A 6,564-nucleotide genomic window follows, 5' to 3' on the forward strand; every position below is an offset into this window, starting at 1 on the left:
TGATGTCCTCCCCATCATCCCTAAAAACAGGCCCTGCAGCAGCACCCGCTGCAACGGGAGGATGAACTTCCTCAGGAGCCCGGGATTTCTCCCGCGACCTAAAACCTGGGTGTCCCGGGAGGCTCGGCCTCATCCGGGCGTTTTGGCCGGTGCCGCTTCTCCCACCGGCGAGAGCGGAGGTTTGGGGGAAACTCAGCAGCCCCCGGCAGCGCTCGGCCCCAGCTCCCCGCCGTCCCGTCGGGGCTCAGCCCGCCCCGGGCCCCTCTCCCGAGCTGCCGGGCATCCAGGGAGAAGCTGCCGGAGCAAACGCGTCCCCGGCAGCAAAAGGTGCCGGGTGTTTCCCACTCGTGCCCCGCCAAGGGTGAGCCGGGGCCGGGCAGCGGCGCGGGGCGGTCCCGGTCCCGCGTGGTGCCGGCACCCGGAGGAGCCCAACTTCCCGGCGGGGACCGGCCCAACTTCGTATCCCCCCTTCCTCTCTCCCTGCCTCCCTCCTCCCCCTCCGGCAGCCGGTGTGTCCCCCCCGGAGGAGACTGTCCCCCCGCACCCTCCCGCCTCCCGGGGCCGCCCGCCGAGGCGGCGATGCCCGGCCGCGACACTCACTCTGCTGCCGTGCGGAGGGCAGGACGGTGGTCCCGGGAGAAGCGGGCGGCGGGGCCATTCCCCTCCCCGGGGCGGGCGGAGGGGCGGGCTGGGCTGCCCCCGGCCGAGCGGTGGCCCCCGCAGCCCCCAGCCCCAGGCGCGGGCCGGCGGGGGCGGCGGAGGCGGCTCTGCCCCGGCTCCGTGCGTCTTCCCGGCTGCTGCCGGTGCCGGCTCTGGTCGCTGGCCGGGAGCTGCCGCCGCCGGCAGGCTCTGCCCGCACTGACGTCAGCCCGGCAGCCGCCTATTCACTCCAACCATGGCGGAGAGGAGGAGGAGGAGGGAGAGGGGGAGGGGAGGAGGCGGTGGGAGGGAGGGGGAGAGGAGGAGGACGGGAGGAAGGCGGCGGTGGCGGCGGGGGCTGGTGGCTGGCAGGCTCCGCCGAGCAGAAAGCGCAGCCCCTCCGCCTCACCCCTTAATTACCCCCCGAGGATGGGGCTGCGCGGGGGAGGGGGGCCGTGTACCCCCCTTTCCCCGCGGAGAGCCCCTCTACCTCCCGCTCCCCCGAGCCCGCTGTCGCTCACCTGGCCGCCCCACCGGGCGCCCCACTCTTCCCCCGGCCCCGGGAAGCGCTTCTCCGGGGCGAGAGCGGGACCAGCTCCCCCCACACCCCGACACCCGGGTCCCCTCTTGATGGTGCCCCCCATCCCTTGAGGAGCGGACCCGTGACGGCGGACAGCGAAAGGGCTGAGGCCGCCCCTAAACCTCCTCTGGCCCGGGCCGCTCCCACTGCCCCCCGGCCGCCTTCCCGGCCCCGCACCGCTGTCCAAATGCTGAAAGGACCCGCGACTGCCCGGTCCGGCCCGACACGGCTCGGCCCAGTACAGTACGGCACGGCAAGGCACGGCATGGCACGGCACGGCACGGCAAGACACGGCCAGCCTGCGGGGCACAGGCTGCACGCGGGCCGAGTCCCCGGCCCTAGAAAAGGGGTCCCTCCTGCAGCCGTGCCGGGCCGGGCCGTGCCGTGCCATGCCATCCCCGACGGACAGGCCGAGCCCGGAGCCCCGGTCTCCCCGACAGCCGCAGCGCAGGGCTCGGTGGCCGCTGCGAGCTGGAATGGGGCGCGGGCACCGCCGGCGGGCCCCCCTCCTCTCCCCTCGGTCTCTATCTTCCCTCTCGTCTTTACAGAATCACACACGTACTGCACCGCCTGCAGCCTCTGCTGCAAGGCTCAAAAAGCCCTCCCCAAAAACCCACAACCCCCCCACACCCCAATCCCTCCTGGCACACCTTTACTTCGCTTCCGACCTTTCCTCTTCCTTCCTGCGTTTAACCTGGCTCCTAATTTTTATCTCCGATTCACTCCACCGATGCCCCGGAGCGGCTCTGGGGAGTCTCTCGCCGCCCCGATGAATACACAGGGATCCCCAGACAGGTTTTCTATGTAGGAAAAAATAAACCGATCGAGCCCGAGAGATCTGCAACAGCCGAACACGCCGCCTCGCCTCTACATTCGTGTTTTTAAATTCCCCCGTTATTTTCCTTTTTTGCATCTGCGAGCTGCCACGAAAGGAAATACAACCCCAAATGCCACCGCCGGCAGAAATCGGAGCTCGTTGCCAAATTCCGTAGTATTTTATTTTAAAAGCAATTAACACCATTAAAAAAAAAAAAAAAAGAAAGAAAAAAAAGAAAGCGCGTCTTCTCCTCTTCCCGGGGAGTATAAGAAATCCTTTTGCTCACCCAGAGTCGAAAACCTAATGGCATTGTCGTTAAACACGAAAAGGAGAATATTAAGAAATTGCAACACTCCCTCCCGAGCGCTCCCCCCCTCCCAGTTTATTTGCCCTAATAATTAATTCACAAGAGCTTAACTTCGGTGTAACCCCGGCGGTCTTTTCATTAAAAAATCCCCGCGTTTCCTATTGAATTAGCTCTGCTCCATTGTCGCTGAAATGAAGACGCCAAACCAACTTTTACCCTGAGCATTTTCTCACCAGCCCAAAGAAAAGTCTCTCTCCTTTTTCTTTTCTCTGATTTTTTCTTTTTTTTTTCCTTTTTTTTTTTTTCTTCTTATTCTTTTTTTTTTTCTTTTTTTTTTTTTTAATTCAAGCACCCAGGCGATGGACGTGTCCTGCAATTTAACTACTTTCAAATTCTTTGTTCGGGTCCCACCGGGGCTCTATTGTCACCCTATTGAGAGAGCTTATTGCCAAGTCAAGCCTGAGCGAATTGAGACACGCACGGGAGGAGCCCCGGGGGCTGGGAGCGGGATCCGTGGGCTACTCGGCCCGGGGGGACCCCGGCCCAGCCCCGAGGGAGCGGGCACGGAGCGGGGCAGGGGCTGCCGGCAGCCCCGGGCCGGGATCACCGGCACCGATTCCACAGGAGCCCGCAGCCGCCAAAGCAGCCCCGGCCCCGCAGAGCCCGGTGCTTGTGATGGGGCAGCCCCGGGAAGGGGCTCCCCCCGGGATCGGGCTCCTTTGAACCCTCAAAGCATCCCCCGCAGCGGCGCCCTGGCTCAGGTACCACGGCTGCGGGCAGGAGAGGGACTTACCTCGGATGCCCGCGGTGCCGCCAGCTTCCCTCCTCCGCTGGTTCTCCCTTAATCCCGAAAAGGAGGGTCCTCTTCTGCTGTCATCCCACCCTCGACCCCTCCAGCTCGGAGCCGGCTCCCGCCTGTCTCCTGTCGCCCTCTTCAGCGCTCACTTTGGGAGCTCCGGGGCTCGCTTCCCGAGCAGGGAAAGAGCGGGATATTGGGGTCCTTTGCTTTTCTCTTTTCCTTCCCTCTCTCCCGACTCCTCCCCAGCCTGAAAAAGGGGTTGCGAGCTGGAATAGGGGGGTACGAGCTTCACGGAAGGGTTATTTCAGGAGAAAAAGAAGCTGAAAGAGCAGTGCTGGGCACGGATTCCCACGTAAGCCCGTACGTCACCTATAAAAATTGCCCGTTTCTCCCGTTTCTTGGCTCCGGGGGGGCAGCTGAGGCATCTCTACCTGTGGAGGGAGGGGATGAAACACCGTTAAAACCGGCACCCCGTTAAAAACGTCCTGCTCCAGCTGGGAGGGCAAAGCAGAACCGCGGGATGCTGGAAAGCAGGGGCTGCCTCTCTGCATCATCACCCGCTGCCCCGTGGTGATGTTTGGCCTCCCCCTGCTCCCCCAAAAACACCCATCTGGAGCCTTGCTCAGCCTCTCGATGCCGGGGAGAGAAGGAGGTTTACGGGATTTCACGGCGATGGCACGGGGAGGGCCGCGGCGGGGACAGGGGTGCGCTGCGGCCACCACTTCCCCCTCCTCGCCGCCGTCCTCCTCTTGTGACCAACGGCGTCCCCGCCGTGTCCCGGGGGAAGAGGAAGCCCTTGACCCCTGGCCCCGGGGGCAACGGGGTTAAACAAAGTCCCACCGCCCCATTATCCGACAGACAGCTTTGAGCTCCCGGCGGGGAGTGGGGTCTCCAAGAAGCTGGCGAGAAGTCGCAGCTCCCACCGCCGGTACCGGACCCCGACGGGGCGCACCTGGATGGGGATGCTTCTCTGCATGACAGACAGACATAAAACCAAAAAACCTAGGGAATGAAAAAAAAAAAAAAAGAGAGAAAAAAAAGAAAATAAAAAGACGGTACACACCCCATTCCCAGTTGTGCATTGCAGCCAGCTCTGCTGGAACGGCGGATTTTTGAGGTTACTTCGGGTTGTTCACAGTGGTGAATTTTTTTTTTTTTAGTGGTGCCGTGCCTTGCCGAACCTTCGTGCCCGCACTCAGGTGAGGTACAGGCAGCCCCGGCCCGGTCCTGCCTGCAGACAAGGCAGCGGAGCTCGTTGTCATCATCCCTCCCCAGAGCGTGCCGCGAGAAACATTTAGAGAATTTATTTTTGCTATTTACGCTTTGAAGAGAGGAGAATTTTTTTTTTTTTTTTTTTGGTGGGGCGGGTTTGGATTTTTTAGAATTTATTTTTTTGCGAACACGATGAAAATAAGGAGATAAAAGACGCCAAGTAAGAGAAATCGGCGTTAACACAATGCATAGGAAGGGAGAACAAGTGCACCCAGGTCCTTTCCTAGAGCCACCCGGGAGCCGGGGGTCCCTAAACCGTTCTTCCCTTCACTCCAGGGCAGCTCATGGCTCTTCCATCCCGGCCAGAGCACCCGCAGTCTTGGAGCATCTCTCCCCGCCGGCTCCGCACCCCGCGCCCCGCCGAGCTCCCGCAGAAAGACCCGGAAACCTGAAGTCGCCGGTGTGGAGGTGGCCGAGGACCCGCAACCCCTGTGGCTCCCGGCAGGCTCAGGCAACGCGGGTGCCTCCCGCTGCCGGGTGAAACTGGCTGAAGCACAACCCCCACATCGAATGTGGGGGGCTGGGGGGCGGCAGGGACTTTGTGGGGCACCGAGGGGCTGTGGAAGGCATTCAGAGCCGCAGAACCCTGCATGGCGCCCTGAGCGCGTGTTCCTCACATCCCACACCGCTCCCACGCTGGCTCTGCCTTTTCGGAGAGCGGAGGGCAGCAGCGGCCCCTCGCCTCCATCCCCCCGACCCTGCACCCCCGTGGGAGGGTGATGAGGAGCTGGGGTAGCGGAGAGGAGGCGAACCCGGGCTGTGGAGTTCCGCAGGGGCCGGGAAGGGGCAAGGGGAGTCTCGGTGCCCGCTGGCCCTGTCCGGTGCCGCACGTGAAGCGGGGAGCGGGACGGGACCCGAGCGGTGTCCGCGCCCCGACGGCCCCGGGGGGCCCGGCCCGGCCCGGCCCGGCCCGGCCCGCAGCGGCGGGGCCGCAGCGCCACCTGGCGGCCCGGCACGGCCCGGCACGGCTCGGCACGGCAATGTCAGCGCGGGGCTGGGCTGTGCCGGGAGCCACAGTCCCGGCCGCAACAGCTCCTGCGGCGTCCACGGAGCCTGCACCCACCTGTCCGCACCGTGGCACCTCCTATTTCCCTTCCTTGTCAACCCACATCCCGTCCCTTCCATCCCATTCCCGGCACCTTGGATCCCCAGCACCCTGCGCCCACCTGCCCTGAAGGTGGCATCCCATTCGCTGCACCTGTGACCTTTCCCCTGCACCCTCCATCCCATTCCTAGTACCCTGCATCCACACCTTGCACTTTACTTCCTAGCACCCTAATTCCTGGCACCTGCATCTCCTGCCCTGTGCACTACATCCCATTCCCTGCACCAGTGGCCTTTCCCCTGCATCCTACATGTCCTTCCCTGCACCCCACAGTCCATTCTTCGCACCCTACATTTCGTCCTGCACCCTATATGCCCTGCCTTCCATCCCTGCATCTACGGCCTTTTCTCTCCCTGCAACCTGCATCCTATTCCTTGCACCCAACACCCATTCCCAGCACCCTACATCCTACTCCTTGCACCCATGGCCTTTTCCCTGCACCCTACATCCATTCCTTGCACCCCACATCCCATTCCCGTCCCCCTACATCCATTCCTTGCACTCTCCATCCCATTTCTCGCACCCTACACCTTCTTGCCTGCTCCCTACAGCTCTTCATCCCACACCCTGCGCTCATGTTCGGCTCTCCACCCACTGCTCCATCCCCAGCCTATCTGTGGGGTTTGGGGCTTCTAGGGTGACAATGCGGTGCGCGCTGGCCCCACCACCCTGGGCGTCCCAGCCCGCCCGCACTCAGGCACTTCCCGCGCTCCGCCTCCTTCCTCGGGCCGGTTAAACTCACGAGCAAAAGCGGCACCGGGAGTGCGGTGAACCCGGTACCGACCCTGCGGAGCCCCGGCACGGGCTGGAGGAGCAAAAAGATGAGCACAACTGCAGTGCTCTGCGCGCGACCGCGGCAGGACTCGAACCTGCAATCTTCTGATCCGAAGTCAGACGCCTTATCCATTAGGCCACGCGGCCACCTCCACTCCCGCCTCCCCGCGTGCCTTACTCACGGAATCCCGGCGGGCCGTACCATGCACGGGAGGGGGGCGGGACGGGACGGGACGTCACCGCGGCCGGAAGCTCCCCCGGGCGCCCTGGT

The sequence above is a fragment of the Fringilla coelebs genome, assembly GCF_963513975.1.
Source record: "Fringilla coelebs genome assembly, chromosome: 12".
NCBI classification, from domain to species: domain Eukaryota; kingdom Metazoa; phylum Chordata; class Aves; order Passeriformes; family Fringillidae; genus Fringilla; species Fringilla coelebs.